General features: G+C 43.8%; 2 protein-coding genes across 8 annotated transcripts in view; one reads left to right on the top strand and one right to left on the bottom strand.

Annotated features, from left to right (window-relative positions):
* The window catches only part of NUP205 (nucleoporin 205), a 168,003-nt gene extending 151,134 nt beyond the window's left edge, over window positions 1-16,869 (bottom strand). The window contains exon 1 of the mRNA XM_006145012.3: window positions 16,795-16,869. The gene's annotated coding sequence lies outside the window, so the exon portion shown is untranslated. The remainder of the gene's footprint in view (window positions 1-16,794) is intronic.
* A 13-nt stretch (window positions 16,870-16,882) lies between these two features.
* The window catches only part of CNOT4 (CCR4-NOT transcription complex subunit 4), a 135,599-nt gene continuing 134,934 nt past the window's right edge, over window positions 16,883-17,547 (top strand). For all 7 annotated transcript variants that reach the window (XM_027770493.1, XM_027770491.1, XM_027770492.1 and 4 more), the window contains exon 1: window positions 16,883-16,997. The gene's annotated coding sequence lies outside the window, so the exon portion shown is untranslated. The remainder of the gene's footprint in view (window positions 16,998-17,547) is intronic.

The raw sequence follows: 17,547 nt of genomic DNA, 5'->3' as shown, positions 1-17,547 counted from the left end.
TCCTTCTAATAAATTTATCCTCTACATTATGTTATCCAGGGCCCATTTTCTTTGTATTCAAGAGTTCTGATACAGCAAACATGAAGGGAAGCAAGCAATTTCATCTGGAGCCAGCCTCTGGGAGAAATAAGGAGGGGTGAAGATCCCCAGAACCAGGATCTGAAACAGGCTAACCTAACCTCTAAGACTGGCCATAGACTTGATCACCCCACGGAAGGCCAGAGAAGCAAAAAGCAGGGCAAAGGTAAGTCAGGGCTACGCCGCTCTCTGGGGATTAACTCTTTCCTCCTGATGAGGTTATCAGGTATCAGAGGATAAATGTCTGAGTGTTCGTCCCTCCAGAAAGTGAGAGCCTGTTAGATGCCGGAATGGGGAAGGACAGATGGTTAAAAGGCCACTAAGGAAAGTATACAGGGTAAAGTTACAGATTTCACATCCAAATGTATGAAGGGAGCTTGGTGGCGCTATGGCAAAGGATCTACAAGTTGAAAAGGGTGAAATACTATAGGTAGACTGAGGGGTGACTCTTCATGATGCCAGCACAGAAAGAACTGAGTCTTTGCACTTTATCCATTAGCTAACAGATTTCATTTGATTTGCCTACTGCCTGGTACACTATAGGTCTCCAATATGTATTTGTTGAATGAATGAAAAATAGTTATAGGTTGGACACCCCCATCAATTGACCCTACTTCATATCAGCGACCCCCATGTAGGCAGAGTGGAATGACATTTAGGGTTCGAATCCAGGTCTGTCTGACTCTGAAGCCCACAGTCTTAATCACTGGGCAGTGTGGTTATTTCCTAGACCTCAGCAGCAGGGATTGCTTAGGATTCAGCTTCCTGCCAAGCCATGCAAAGGAGCCTATTGCAGCTGCTGGTACTCACCAAGTTGTCACTTGCCCTGGTTGCCACCTCCTCTCACTCTGGGCATCATCACAGTGGATATGCTGGATTTTGAAAGGTGCCCCAGCTCCTCTGAATCTGGGGCAAATGTGTTTTGGATGTCATGCTTCATGAATTAGTGTTAGAGACATGATGCTTCTAACGTCAGCCAGAGGTTCTAGGGAAATTCGTCTCCTCATGCTGACTCATAGCTCGCACTTCCTCTTCTCCCCAGTACACACACCTGCACCTGGCTGCCCACATGACTCAGAATGGAGTTTATGGAGGGGGCAGAGCTGGGACACAAATCTGAGTAACAAACTGACTCAGTGTCACCCCTGCCTCACCAATGACTAAGGCTTTGTTCCTGTCTTGTATGCCAGGACTTTCCCTGGAAATTCATCTCTCTCTCGAGATTGCTTGAGATCTTCAGGCCCACTGTGAACCATCACAGTAGCTAGGGAGCTTTGATTCTTGACTGGACAGCTCATGGACACATGTCCCACTTCTCATGGCCCTTTTACCTGACCCACAGGGATGCAGAGGGGTACATTTTGTTACCTCCTGGAAATTGTCAGAAAAAAATGATTCCAGGAAAAAATTAGAATGAATGTTAGAAAAACATATCTATTGGGACCAACAGATGGCGTAATGGTTACATCACTGGACTCCCATGTAGTTGACCATGGTTTGAGTCCCAGACCCGGCAGCTTAAAACTCATGCCGGGGAGCAAACAAAACAAAACAAAACAAACTTGTGCTGGATGCGTGTGTGAGCATGCCAAAAATCTTAAGAAGAGACTGGAAGAGAAGGGATTCTAGCATGGCCATCCCCCCTAGGGGTTGAGTTCTCGATTTCTGTCTCTCTGGCGAGCATATGTGATGTAAACCATAAACCTCTCAAAAAAATTAAAAAAAAATAAAAAAAAAGAAGAAAGATAAAATGATGGGGCTGGCATGTGGCGTGGTGGTTAAGGCACTGGACTCCCACATTGCCAACAGTAGTTCAAGTTGAGGACCTGGCAGCTTGCTTTCTCACTTTCCTTTCTCTCTCTCTGGTCAATTTAAAATTATGAATGATAATAACAAATAAATTTAAATAAATAAATATTTAAAAAGAAGAGAAAAACTTGTCTATTATACCAGTGTATCTCTTCTTTATCTTTGGAGAGAGTTTTGCTATAGAGCATGTGCACTCACCAGAAAGACAGAGATATTAAACATCTTGGAATCTTATTAAAATAGAGATTCCAGGGACCGGCGGTGGCGTGGTGGTTTAGGGTGCTGGACTCCCACATGGCTGACTGTGGTTTGAGTCCCAGACCTGGCGACTTGATTTCTCAATTTCTCTCTCTCTGTCTCTCACTCTCTTACTCTGTCACTCTAAAATAAGCAAATAAATAAAGTTAAATTAAAAAAAAAAAACAGATTCCATGGTTCCAGCAGGTGATGCAGTAGTAAAGGCATTGTACTCCCACATGATTGAAGGCAGTTTGAGTCCTAGACCTGGAGGCTTAAAATACATGCCAGGCGCATGTGTGCACATGCCCAAAATCCCAAGGGAAGAATGGAGGAGAAAGGATTGTGGCATGGCTATCCCCCCTGAAAGGGGATTTTTCACTTTCTCTCTTTCTCTGTCTCTCTGGCAAGCACACATACCCTATAGCAAAAATCTCTCTTTAAACAGACAAAAAACCTGCAGATTCCAATGAAGGCCTGAGATTCTGCATATATGACAAGCTTCTGGTAGTGCCAGTAATGCTAGTTCACGGCACATTTTTATTTATTTATTTATTTTAGGTTTTTGAAATAGGGCACATGTGCTCACTGGGGGTAAAGAGAGATGGAGAGAAGTAAAGTGAGAAATTATCCCCCAGGGGCGATGGCCACACCACCATCCCTTCTCCTCCATTCTCCTCACAGAATTTTGGGCATGCACGCACACACACCTAGAGTGATTTTTCAAGCCAAGTCTGGGACTCGAAGTGTGGTCAGCCATGTGGGGATCTGGTCACCTTAATCACAATGCCACCTGCTGGCCCCTATGGGGCACATTTTGAGTAGCAAAACTCTATACCTACACAGCTAAAAAATACATTATCAACTATTTCCCTTTATTCTTGTAGTACTCAGTTCTTTCTGTCAACTAAGTTCTCACTTCTTCTTCTTCCTCTACATTTTTTCCCGCGTCCTTTAGCATATCAACTCTGTTATCAATAAAAACCCTCAGCAGCTTTCCAGATCATTCTGTTTATGTTCTACTGCCCTTAAATAAAATGTAGATGTATCACCAAGAGCACCAAGTCACTGAAAACAGAAGGTGCTTCTTTTCTTGTACCCTACATACTTTTTTTTTTTTTGCTATAGGGTGCGTGCGCTCGCCAGACAGACAGAGAGAGACAGAGAGACAGAAAGCGAGAAATCACCCCTCAGGGGGGGATGGCCATGCCGCAATCCCTTCTCCTCCATTCTCCTCTCGGGATTTTGGGCATGCATGCACACGTGCCTGGTGTGAGTTTTAAGCCACCGGGTCCAGGACTTGAACCGCGGTTGACTACGTGGGGGTCCAGCGACATAGCCATTACGCTAACTGCTGGTCCCGTACCCTACATACTTGAGGGTGCAGAGATTGCAAGGTGTCCTCTGGTTCTCTATTTTTGCTTTTAGACTTTCTTTTTTGGGATTCATGTAATTTGTCGATACCACTCTCTCCCTACTCTTTTTTTTTTTTTTTTATTATATTTTGCCACAAGGCACATGTCATCTCTGGAGAGAGATACAGAGAGAGGAAAAGGAAGAAATCACTCCCTTGGGGCATGGTCACGCTGCAATCCCTTTTCCAACTCTTCTTCCTATTGGGATTTTGGGCATGCATGTACACGTGTCCAGCATGTTTTCCAAGCCATCAGCCACCTTAACAACTATGCCATCAGTTGGCCCTCTCCCTACTCTTTAATGTCATCCTCTACTGTCCTGGTCACTCTCCTTCATCTACTCACTGTTTTTCTATCCAATATAACTCCTGTCACATGATTTCTTAGTTCGCTGACCACTGCACTTCTATGACCATTTTTTTTTTTTCTTTGTAAGAAAGTCTTTACTATAGGGCATGTGTGCTTACCTGAAAGAGAGAAAGACAGAGACAATGAGAGTGAAAGTAAGAAATCATCCTCCCAGGGGAGATGGTCATGCCACAATCGTTTCTTCTCCATTCTCCTCCTAGGATCTTGGGTGCACACACACACACACACACACACTCACACACACACACAGACGTCCAGTGTGATTATCAAGCTACTGGGTCTGAAACTTGAATTGCGGTCAGTCATTTGGGAGTCCAGCAACATAATCACTGTGCCACCTGCTGGCCTCATATAACCGTTGTCTGTATTCTATCTGAGCCACCCCTCCCAAAGGCACACCTAGTTATGACCAGAAACTTGTGTGGATTCAAGGTATATCAGTTAATTACAATCCCCATAGCAAGGTTTCTTGAAGGGACATTTGTGCAGTAGAACTTCATGACTGTCACAGTCCACCCCTTCCACTGCACAGATCCACTTTTTCATACATGCTCTAGAAACAATTTCTCCCTATTTTCTTTAGGCCTCTCTTCCGGAAGGTAAACTTAGAAGATAAGATTAATGGGAAGATGTACGCCCCCCCCCCCTCACTACCATGGTCTCAAGATTGCGACATGTTTTCATTCTCGGTTATCCACTTTAAATTTCTCAACTTCTCTCCCCCTCAGCCATCACCTCAGGCAATCTTAGAGGCTTTCCAAACGGTGCTAGTAAAACCTTTATTCCTAGAAACTCTGAGCTCTTGATAAAGAGCCGCCTAAGGTGGGAACTGCTGCACGAATCCATTCACATTTAATCGTGGGCAAGGGAATATGAAGATGCACTCGAGTGTTGTACTTGCACACCTCCAAGGCCCCGACGTGTAAAAGCAGCCCACCTTCCACTGCTACTCAGGTCTGTTGCCCCTGTTAAGGCTGTGACTCTTTTTTTTTTTTTTCAGAGGTTTTTGCTATAGGGCGTGTGCACTCGCCAGACAGACAGAGAGAGACATAGAGACAGAAAGCGAAAAATCACCCCCTAGAGGGGATGGTCACGCCGCAATCCCTTCTCCTCCATTCTCCTCTTGGGATCTTGGGCAGGCACACACACATGCCCGGCATGAGTTTAAGCCACTGGGTCCAGGAGAGGAACCACGGTCGACTACATGGGAGTCCAGCAACATAGCCATTACGCTAACTGCTGGTTCCCAAGGCTGTGACTCTTCTCCCCAGTTGGTCCACGGTCACTAGGAGTTAAAGTGTACTTGGTGGCAGCAGCAGCAGTTCAAAGGGACTCTTGCTACATCCTTCAACAGGCAGGCTTTTTGGGTTCTAGGACCTTTTCTTTCCAGAGCCCAGCATTACAGGATGGGAGTACAAAAACCCCAGTGGCATGTGATCCATCATCGGTGTTATTACAACTCTGGCTCCTTTAGTCTCAGAGGTCTGGGAAGCCACTCCACTTTTCTCCTGCTCTCTTCAGATCAGCAAATGGTCCCAGGATAAAAGCAGCAGACGTTAGCATATATATAACAAAGAGGGGGCCATCTGTCTTTGCCCACTGACCAAACGAAGCTTTATAGCTCATTTGCCTTTTTTTGGATGACCAAATACTCCTTGGACAGAAATGTTTTTTCCATTCATGTCTTTAAGCTTCTACTCTTTTCCATTTTAAGGCTCGCTCGCTCTCTCTCTCTCTTTCTCTCTCTCTCTCTATATATATATATATGTATAGTTTTTAGTATAAGGTGCATGCTCTTACTGGAGAAACAGAGAGAGAGAGAGGGAAAGGTAAGAAATTACTCCTCAGGGAGATGGCCATGCTAAAATCCCTTCTTGATTCTTCTCCTGGGATTTTGAGCATGCACACATGCCAGATCCAGGAGTCAAACTGCAGTCAGCCATATGGGATCCTGCCACCTTAACCACTATGCCACCTGGCTGGCCCGAGTCCTACTATATTTTTATTTTTATTTTTTTAGTTAATGTTTCTGGTATTTATCTAACCTTTTTTTTTTTTTTTCTCAGTTGTCATTAGTGAAAGGAAATGGAAATAAATAAGAGCCACGAAATGTAGTGAAAGAGGCAAATCTGGATGGTCCTGAAGATATATTCCTTTCCCTGTCTCATTATTGTGATAGGTTATTGTTCAACAAATATTCATTTACTTCCTCCAACTTTCCAGCTTTTCTGATGTCGAACTTGGCCATGTGACATGCCTTGACTACTGAGATGCCACCAGACAAAGGAGAGGCTTGAAATGTGCTTGCATATTGGATTTGCCCCTGTGCACTGCCAAGAGAAAAGCTTCTCTCAGCAGCTGCCTCTTTACCCTGGGCTCCATTCACTAAAACAATCCTGAGCCTTACCCACAGAGAGGAGACAGTCCCAGCTGGATTTGCAGCTTGGAATAGAGCCCAGCTGAGACCTATTGACACCCAGCTGACCTGTGATTGCATAAGAGAGAATAAATCACTGTTGTTTTAATCCACTGCCTCTTGGAGTAGTTTGTTACACAGCAGTTTTGTGGCAATAACTAATCATACAAATAGCATAGCAAGAAGCTTGCTCAACAGGCCTGAGTGAGCTTGACAGAAAAGGCTGTTATCAGAATCTGAACTTCAAAAGCTTCTCCTTTCTAACAAGGTCATTTCCAACCAGGAAGTTCTTATTGTTTTAGAATTGTCTAGATGTTTTACATTTCCCATCACAGAAGTGTGGTTTATTACCTGAATTTTCTCCTTTTTGGGAAGAGGAGTATATCTAGTCTATTTATGCCAAGCTTAAGCATGTGCCTTCATGGGATAATGAAGAATAGGGTCTTGCAGCATCTCTGCAACAATTTTTTTCCCCACTAGATTTTATTTTATATTTACACTCTGCAGCATTGATAGTGTGTCGGCCTCTGCCCTCCTTGCCCAAAAGGGAAAAGTCTGATCAGAATCATCTTGTATGCTATTACTGAAAGCCAATGATTGCTAATAACCCATCACTGAAATTTAGCATATCTATTTTATTATGTGCATTTTTCTTTTTTTTTTTTTTTTGGAGAGGTTTTTTTCGCTATAGGGCACGTGCGCTCGCCGGACAGACAGAGAGAGACATAGTGACAGAAAGCGAGAAATCACCCCCCAGGGGGGATAGTCACGCCACAATCCCTTCTCCTCCATTCTCCTCTCAGGATCTTGGGCATGCACGCACACACGCCCGGCGTGAGTTTTAAGCCACCGGGTCCAGGATGCAAACCGCAGTCGACTAGGTGGGAGTCCAGCGACATAGCCATTACGCTAACTGCTGGTTCCCAATTTTCTTTTTTTTTCTAAAGATTTATTTATTTAATTTTATCCATTCATTCATTTAATTTGACCAGAGACACAGAGAGAAAGGGGGGGGGATCTGGGCGCATGTGCGTGCGTGCCCAAGATCCAGAGACGAGAATGGAGGAGAAGGGATTGCGGTGTGGCCATCCCCCTGTGGAGATTTTCTGGCTTTCTGTCTCTGTCTTTCTGGCGAGCGCATGCGCCCTATAGCAAAAACCTCTCCAAAAAGAAAAAAAAAAGAGAGAGAGAAAGTGAGCCACTAGGTCTGGGACTTGAACGGTGGTCGGCTACGTGGGAATATCCAGTGCCTTAACCACCATGCCACCTGACGGCTCCATGGTATGTGCATTTTTCATATGGTTTGTATTATTGCTGATATAAGAATGCTACTGTATTTTGTAGTTGATGTTGAAGTCTCTTTAGTTTTCACCGTTTGTTCCTATGTTTTCTTAAATTTTCAGTACTGAAGATCATAATCTCTGAATATAATGAATGTTTTTTCTCTAACTTTCTATGTTTTCTTGTTTGTTTTCTTTCTTTCTTTCTTTTTTGCCATAGGGTGTGTGTGCTCACCAGAGAGAGATAGACAAAGAGAGAGAGGGGGAAAATGAGAAATCACCCTCCAGGAGAAATGGCCACATCACAATCCCTTCTCCTCCATTCTCCTCTTGGGATTTTAGGAATGCTCCCACATGGGCCTGGCATGATTTTCAAGCCACCTAATCAGGGACTCGAACCATGTGGGAGTTCAGCATCCTAACCTATGCCACCTACTGACCTCCTCTTCCTAGTTCTTGTATGTCTTTTTGCATTGGCTAGACCCTCCAGTGTGATGCTAAATAGAAACATGATAGTAAGGAGTATACTTATTTTTTCTTTTCTTTTCTTTTTTTTTTTTTAGCGAGGTTTTTGCTATAGGGCACGTGTGCTTGCCACAAACACAGACAGAGACAGAGAGACAGAAAGTGAGAAATCCCCCCCCAGGGGGGTGCCCTCCCCACAATCCCTTCTCCTCCATTCTCCTCTCAGGATTTTGGGCACACACACACACACATGCGCCCAGCGTGAGTTTAAGCCACCGGGTCTGGGACTCAAACCATAGTCAACTACATGGGAATCCAGAGATTTAGTCATTAAGCCAACTGCTGGTCCCAGAGAGGCTTTCAAAACTATCATACATCCCAGTCTCACGTTTCTATCACTCTCTACTCCCTTCCTAATTCTTTGGCAATGTAAGTAATTTGTTTATTATTTGTAGTCTATTTTTCTGTGTAGGCCCTAAGGTCTTTGTGACAGCTTAGTGTGTTGCTTACTACTTAGTATTTAGCACTCAACTATTCACTACATGATTTAAACTCAGTAAGAAAGATGAGAATAAGACCCAAAGTTAATGGATTTGGGGGGAATAAAAAGCTCCACAAAGTGGTATTAATCTTAAGACAATCTGGGCACAAATCATAATACTGATCATTTCCTTTGACTGAGTGGGTGCACATCTAAGACTATATCCCAAGAATATCACTTAAAATTTATATTTATTTAAAATATCCATATGTTAATAATTTATAAAGGTTGAATAGTGGCAAAGCCAGTTTGGGGACACAGCGGTAAGGTGCTGATCAAGCCATGCTAGATCCAAATGGAAGACCACCAGTTTCTGCTGGGCCTATGAGCCTTGATCCTGGCTGGCTGGGAGAGATTGGGGGAGGGAATGAGGGAGGAAACAGCATGAGGCTCTGCTGAAGGTGCTTGTCTCTCAGTTTTTCACTCTCATGGAAGAAAGCAATCAACTCCAGGGACCAGCAGATGGCATAGTGGATACATTGCTGGACTTCTACGTAGTTGATTGCAGTTTGAGTCATGGACCCGCAGCTTAAAATTCATGAAGGGTGCATGTGCATGTGTGCCCAAGATCCCGAGAGGAGAATGGAGAAGGGATTGCAGTGTGGCATCCCCACTGGAGATGATTTCTCGCTTTCTGTCTCTCTGTCTCTGTTTCTCTAGAAAGCACACACACCCTATATCAGAAATCTCTCTAAAAAAAAAAAAAAAAAGAACGCAACCACGCGAAAAAACAGGCGAAAAAAAAAAAAAGGAAAAGATGGGGAACAACCCATAATATTGGTTGCCCATTAATCCTCTCCTGTTTTTGTTTTCTTCTTTATTTTTTTCTTTTTTTGAGAGAGATTTTTGCCATAGGGTGCATGCACTTGCTGGAGAGACAGAGAGACAGAAAGTGAGAAATCCCCCCTGGGGAATGGCCATGCTGCAATTCTTTCTCCTCCATTCTCCTCTCAGGATTTTGGGCACACATGCATACGCACCCGGTATGAATTTATGCCACTGGGTCTAGGACTTGAACTGTGGTCGATTATGTGGAAGTCCAGTGACATAATCATTATGCCATCTGATTGTCCCAAGCATGTTTTTTATTTATTTTCTATGGCCAACAGTATGTGCTTTTATGGCAGAACCGAGGAAAACCATTATTTAAAAAAAAAAAAAAATCTGGGGAACCAGCAGTTAGCGTAATGGCTATGTCACTGGATTCCCACGTAGTTGACCATGGTTCGCGTCTCGGACCCGGTGGCTTAGAACTCACGCAGGGCGCGTGTGCGTGCATGCCCAAGATCCCGAGAGGAGAATGGAGGAGAAGGGATTGTGGCGTGACCATCCCCCCTGGGGGGTGATTTCTCGCTTTCTGTCTCTATGTCTCTCTCTGTGTGGCGAGCGCATGCACCCTATAGCGAAAACCTCTCTCTCAAAAAAAAAATCTGTATGTTGAGTAAAATATAATCACCATTCTTTTCATTTTTATTTATTTTTAAAATTCTTATTATTTTGGGGGGCCAGCAGGTGTTGTGGTGGTTAAAGTGCTGGAATTCTGGGACCAGCAGTTAGCGTAATGGCTATGTCGCTGGACTCCCATGTAGTCGACTGCGGTTTGAGTCCCGGACCCGGTGGCTTAAAACTCCCGCCAGGCGTGTGTGCGTGCATGCCCAAGATCCCGAGAGGAGAATGGAGGAGAAGGGATTGTGGCATGGCCATCCCCCCGGGGGGGGATTTCGCGCTTTCTGTCTCTGTCTCTCTCTGTCTGTCTGGCGAGCACACACGCCTTAAAAGCAAAAAATTCTCTTCCCAAAAAAACTTAAGTGCTGGAATTCCCACATGGCTGACCACAGTTTGAGTCCTGGACCCAGTGGCTTGCTTTCTCACTTTCCTTCTCTCTTTGTGGCTGTCTTTTTCTGGTCAAATTAAGATAAATGAATGAATAAATAAAATTAACTTAAACAATTTTAAAAATTATTATTATATTTTAGAATTATTTTTTGACTTTATTTTTATTTCTTTATTTTTAATTTGACCAGAGAGAGATGGAATGAAAGAGAGAGAAACAATGAGAAAGCAAGCCACTGGGTCCAGGACTCAAACTGCAGTCGCCCATTGGGAGTTCAGTGCCCTTAACCACCATGCCACCGGCTGGCCCCTTAACAATTATTTTTATATTAAAATAAAAAAAAATTCATGATGGAGCACTTGTCTATGTATGAGAGAGAGAGGGTAGCACCTTCCATAGAGCTTAGTTCTGCTGTGACCCCCTTCCTCCAGCCATCCAGCTCACCAAGATCCTGGGCACATAAGTGCACACTTGGCCTGTTGTCAGCTCAACTAGGTCAGGGACTGAAACTGTGTTGGCATGTGGCTTCCAGCTCTGCAGTCTGGTATCTTACTGATTGTGCCACAAAGAGAGAAAGCAAGAAATCACCCTCCACAAAGAATGGCCACATCGCAGTTCCTTCTTCCTTCTCCTCTGGGGATTTTGGGTGCATACTCACAGGTCTGGCATGTTTTTTAAGCTGCCTGGTCTGGACTCAAAATGCAGTCAGCTACATAGAACCCAGTACTTTAACCACCGTACCATCTGCTGGCTGAATGTCTACTCTTTTTTTTTTTTTTTTTTGCCATAGGGTGCATGCACCCTATGCACAGTGAGAGGGAAAGTGAGAAATTAGCTCCCAGGGTGAATGGTTATGCCACAATCCATCTCCTCTCAGGATTTTGGGCATGCATGCACACACACACAATGTGATTTATCAAGCCACAAGTCTAGGACTTGAACCTCAGTCGATCATGTGGGAGTCTAGTACCTTAACCATGTTACTTCCTGGTCCCCAACGCCACATTTTTTAAATTCACCAATATTAAATGGGCAATCATTACTTCACTGACATTCTGGGGCTTTTCTGATGAATTTGTCCTAGGTTTTTTTTTTAATCTTTTTTTTTTTAAGAATTATTTTATTTAACTTTATTTATTTATTTATTTTAATTTGACCAGAGAGGGACAGAGCAAGAGAGTACGACAGAGAGAGAGAGAGAGAGAGAGAGAGAGAGAGGGAAAGTGAGAAAGACAGCCGCCATGTCTGAGACTCAAACCACGGTTGGCCTGAGAAAGCAAGCCGCCAGGTCTGGGACTTGAACCACTGTTGGCCATGTGAGAGTCCAGCACCCTTAACCACCATGTCACCTGCCAGCCCCTTGTCCTCCTATTTCCTCCAGATGCTACTTCAATATTCACCTATTTTTTTTTTTTTCTCTTTTTAACCAAAGGAGCTGCCATCTATGAGGCTATGTAAGCCAGGAAATCAAGAGTCATTCATAAGAACTCCTTCATATCTGGTCCATCACCAAGGCCTACTGTTCCAATCTCAAGAAAAATATATAATAACTTCATCACTTCTTTTCTATCTTTACTGCCACCACAATTGGATTCACTTTCTGGATGACTGACGATTTCTCTTAAATAATAATTTCCCTTTCATTCTTCCTTTTCTTCAATCTATTCTTCAAACAGCAAAATGATTGTTTTTAAATGTATAAAACTAATTCATACATGAAACAACAAATCAATGCACAATTTATAAAGAAAAAGTTATGTTTCCCCTTTGTTCCTTTCCAACTATAACTCTCCCAGGTAACCAACAATATATTAAATGTACATGCTACTATTTTTTTTCTCTGCGATTATACAGAAATGTATTTATATATTTGTGAATTTCCTTCTTGTTCCTAAAAAATGGATTACATGTGGGTCAACTAGGTAGCGTGGTGGTTAGGGTGACTGGATCCCACATGGGTGATTTCGCAGTTTGAATCCTGGACCCGGCAGCTTGAAATATATGCTGGGTGCATGTGCATGTATGTCCAAAATCCTGATAGAAGAATGGAGAAGAAGGGATAGAGGTGTGGTTATCCTTCCAGGGCATGCTTTCTCACTTCTCTCTTTTTGTCTCTCTCTGGTGAGTGAGACCTACATCAAATTAAAAAATAATAAAAACGAAATTAAACTGAACAGATGATAGGTCCCATATATTAGGCAAACAAGGAATGGAATATTTTTTATAATTTTATTTATTCATTCATTTATTTTAATTTGACCAGAGAGACTCACACACAAAAAGAGAGAGAGAGAGAAAGAGAAAGTGAGAAAGCAAGTCACCAGGTTCGGGACTTGAATCATGGTCAGCCACGTGGGAGTGTCCGGCACCTTAACCACCATGCCACCTGCTGGTTCCAGAATGGAATTTTTAAAAAAGATGTATTTATTTATTTATTTATTTATTATTATTATTATTTTTTTTTTTTGGAGAGGTTTTCACTATAGGGTGCGTGTGCTCGCCAGACAGACAGAGAGAGACATAGAGACAGAAAGTGAGAAATCACCCCCCAGAGGGGATGGTCATGCCGCAATCCCTTCTCCTCCATTCTCCTCTCGGGATCTTGGGCACACACGCATATGCGCCTGGAGTGAGTTTTAAGCCACCGGGTCCGGGACGCAAACCACGGTCGACTACGTGGGAGTCCAGCGACATAGCCATTACGCTAACTGCTGGTTCCCTTATTATTATTATTTTTTAGGTTGATATAGGTCATGCTTGCGAGAGAGAGACAGAGAAAGAGGAAGCAGGAGAGAAAGTGAGAAAGTAAGCTGCCAGGTCTGGGACTTGAACATGTGGGAGTCCAGAGCTCCAACCACCACACCTGCTGCTCCTACAGGAATGGAATTTAATGTTAATTGCCTTTTAAAATTATATGAGAATTAGGGCCAGTAGGTGGCATGGTGGTTACATGGCCGACTGCGGTTTGAGTCCCAGACCTGGCAGCATACTATCTCACTTTCTCTCTCTCTCTCTTTGTTCCTCTTTGACCAAATTTAAATAAATAAATAAATAAATAAATAAATAAATAAATAAAGTTAAAAATAAAGTTATTCTTTAAAATAATTACATGAGAATTAAGTTTTACATAGATAAGTCTACATGAGCTTATACATGCAAACATAGGAATACATAAATATGTACGATATTAGTAATATAGTGTAGTAAAAGGAGCACTGGCCTATAAGAGTAGTGATTGGCCAATTAATTGGTGACCTAGGAACTGTCATTTCCTTACTGTCAGTCTCTAGAGATAAACGATTCTTAATATAGGCCTGGCTGCCCCCTAGTGTTGGAAGCTCTGGGAGGCCCTACTGGTCTTTAGAGCAGAGAAGCAAGACTTCCTGTAAAATATAAGACTATTATTCTTCCTCATAGTAGAAAACCACTTTGTGTTCCCCACTTCTTTTTTTTTTTTTTTAAAGAGAGTCTGGCTATGTTGCCCAGGCCAGACTTAAACTGATGATTCTCTTGCCTCAGTCTCCCAAGTAACTAGGATTATGGGAACACATCATAGCACATAGCTCCTCATGACTTTTAAATATCCCACCATAGGCAAAAAAAAAACCCATTTATAATGATCTGAACCTAAAATGTAACCCATTTACACATGAACCCCAAAGAGCTTTAGTCTGATTGTTCTAATTTGATCAGTGACTATTTCAGGAATGTACGTACTGTGAGCACCAAGGACAGATCAGTGTTGTCCATCACAGGGGGCCCAAACACACCTGAGTTAGATGGTATCGGTAGGTTTCGCATCCACAGAGATTTTATTTATAAACAATGACTTGATTACATTTTCTCGAAGAGTCATGTTTGACATTTATATATTGAAATACAAATAATTTCATTATAAATTATTTCCTAGGTACTTTTGCAGTAGAAATAGGGTACTATTTTGACCTTAAAAAATGTCATGTATGTAGGTAGCTTATATTATCTATGAACTTCATTTAGGCTGAACAGGGGAACAGTATAAAAATATCTGTTAAGGTACAGCCCTGTAGCATGCAGTTAAGTATTGTACATGAAGAGTCGGATCTCATATGGCCAACTGTTCAAATCCTGGCCCAGCCAGGTGCGAGTGTGTGGTGTACAAAATGCCAACAGGATGGAGAAATGAAGGAAAAGGGATTGTGGTATGACTGCGTGCCACTAGAACGTGATGCAGTGGATCAATGCGGGTGGGGGACAGTGCTTTCTTTTGGTGTCTCTGACTTTCTCTGGCTAGGGCACATGCTCTCAAGCATTAAAAAATACATTTACACTGGGTAAGATAAGCTTGCCACTGCATTAGGTGATGCTTAGGATCCCTTCCAGCTTACTGCCATGATTCTCTTTCTCTCTCTCTTTTAAATAATAATTTATTTAATTTTACTTATTCATTCATTTTATATTTGACCAGAGAGAGAGACAGACAGACAGACAGCCAGACAGAGCAAAAAGAAAGCCACAAGTTCCAGAACTGGAACTGTGGTTGGCCATGTGGTAGTGTCTAGAGCCTTAACCAACATGCCACCTGATAGCCCCATGCCACGATTCTAATCTTTTTTTTTTTTTTTTTTTAAGAATTTTGTTTTCGAAAGGTTTTTGCTACAGAGCATGTGCGCGTACCAGAAAGACAGAGAGTTGGTGTAGTGGCTATGTCACTGGACTCCCATGTAGTCAACCGTGGACCTGGTGGCTTAAAACTCCCGCCAGGGATCTCGAGAAAGGAGAAGGGATTGCAGCGTGACCATCCCCCCCTGGAGGGTGATTTTTCACTTTCTCTCTGTCTCTGTCTGTATCTCTCACAAGCATGCACACCCTATAGCAAAAAAATCTCTTAAAAAACAGATTAGGGGGCCAGCAGGTGGCATGGTGATTAAGGGTACTGGACTCCTACATGGCCCACCATGGTTCGAGTCCCGAATTTGGCAACTTGTTTTATCACTTTCCTTCTCTCTCTTACTATCACTCTGTCCCTCTGTGGTCAAAATTTAAAAATAAATAAATAAATAAAATATAATAAAAAATAATTCTAAAACAAAGATTAGAATTATATACCAAAAAATACATTAACTTCAAATTTATGACAAAATTTGAGGTTATCACCTATTTTAATTTTTCACCAAACATTTGACTCTAGGCTTTGTGAATGAAAAAACTGAAACACAGAAAACTAAAGTATTAAAAAACTGAAGCATTAAAAATGTTTAAAACACTATTCTCTCTTTATTTAATTATGAGGTTATGCATTTAGGTTCACAGACTTAAGTTTAAAATTGCAACCTCTCTCCCTACTCCCCTTTAGGTTTTAAATATTTTTTTCCATCAGTTATGACATACTATTCACATTTTTTTTAAATCGAATACCTCCTCTCCCCTGTCTCTCACCCCAACACACATACTAGACAGGAATTTTGTGTTTTGCTCACAGCTGTGTTCCCAAGTATAGAACTGTGCCAGGCACACACAGGAACTCAATGGTATTTGCAGTATGAATGGGTAAAGAATACACTCAATAAGCAAAAAACGACTGCTTGGAGCGCCACTCCCACCAGAGTTCTAGGAGGCAAGCCAGAGCGACCAGTAAACTGGCGGATTTTTGTGACTAAGGATTCCTCTTGGATTGTAGGGGTTGTATTCTTGGGTTCTTTGGAATGTGTATGTGCGGAGTTTGTGAACTTTTCCCACACAGCTGGGCTGGCACGGTGCCGAAGTACCAATAACGTGCACAAAAGTCCGCGTAATGTTCTCAAATCCACACCTTCAGAAACACACGTTGTTGTAAGTGCACGTTATCTCGTGCAATCTGCACAGGACAATTCAGGATATTCCTTCACTGGAGATTTTACAGTGGAGATGGGATCAAGGGCGGTGAGCAAAGAGGAGAATCGAGTTAACGCTCTCCCTGGCCACACACACACACCGAGTCGGTAACAAATTCTCACTGGAGATCAAATCCCGCGCTCTTCCTAACCCCACTCCACCTGCCTGCACCTCCATCTACCACGCCCGCTCCAGAGCTCTATGGTAGGCGGGGCGGAGAAGAGACGTTCACCGCTCCCCACAAATTGGCAAAGCTCTCCCCGAGTTTTAGCATGCCACATGCCATCAGACGCCGAGGAAATGGACGCACTATCGAAAACCGCAGACCAAATGGCACTGGAGCTGCACACGCGGACGCAGAAGGAAGCAAAACACGAAGAAAGACAGCAGTCTAGCAGCCACGTGAGGTGGGCGATCCCAGCTGCCCTCGGAGTGAGGACTTCAACTCCCGGCTTGCCCGGCGTGCGCCTGCGCACAGGAGGCCGGAGGAGTCTTACCCTAATGTAAGATGGTGGCCCGTCTGGCTGTGGAACCCACCGAAAGCTGAGAGTCTCTCTCTCTCAGCCGTAAAGGTCGGACTCGCTGAAGCAATCAGGCCTGGTTCTGAAGAGTTTTTTCCCCGACACTCGTTCAGTGGTCTCTTGCGAGGACGCGGCAGTGCGTGGAGTCGGCTAAGGGAAAAGCGAGGCAAGGCAGGCGGGGGGGGCTTAGCGGGGCTGGGCTTAGGGGAAACCCGGGGCTGACCGGCTACGAGAGAGCGGAGGCTTCGCTGGGACCGTGCAGGCCGCACCCCTCTCTCCCCACCCCCCGCCTCATCTTCACCCTCCTCCTCCTTGGCCTTCCTCCACCTCCTCGTCTTCCTCCCTCTCCCCTCTACGCCACAGCAGTTACCACCAGGAAAAGGGAGCGGGGCAGAAGGCAGCGCGGCGGCGAGCACCGACTCTGCTTCGAGAATTTCTTCAACTGGGGAGCCGAGGCGGCTTTTCGTCTCCAGCTTTTCCCCCTACGTTTTTGTACGGACAGGATTCTTAGGTCTCAGTCCTCCTTGTTTCCCCAGGCCCCTTTCCCCTCTCTGACGTCCTTTCCCACCGGCCCCCGCCTCCCAAGACCAAAGCCATCACTTCCACTCTGACCCGTGTGGTTGCTGCTGCTCGTTAATCCCCAGCTCCGTGCCCACTCGCCCTGCTGCCTGGTTTTGGCTCCCCTGCTCCCACTCTGGAGTTAGCTTCTGCCCCCCCCCCCCCCCCCCC

This window comes from Tupaia chinensis, unplaced genomic scaffold (genome assembly GCF_000334495.1).
Source record: "Tupaia chinensis unplaced genomic scaffold, TupChi_1.0 Scaffold000140_1, whole genome shotgun sequence".
Classification (NCBI taxonomy): domain Eukaryota; kingdom Metazoa; phylum Chordata; class Mammalia; order Scandentia; family Tupaiidae; genus Tupaia; species Tupaia belangeri.
Note: the sequence above shows the minus strand (reverse complement) of the source record. Positions and strands in the feature narration are given on the sequence as shown.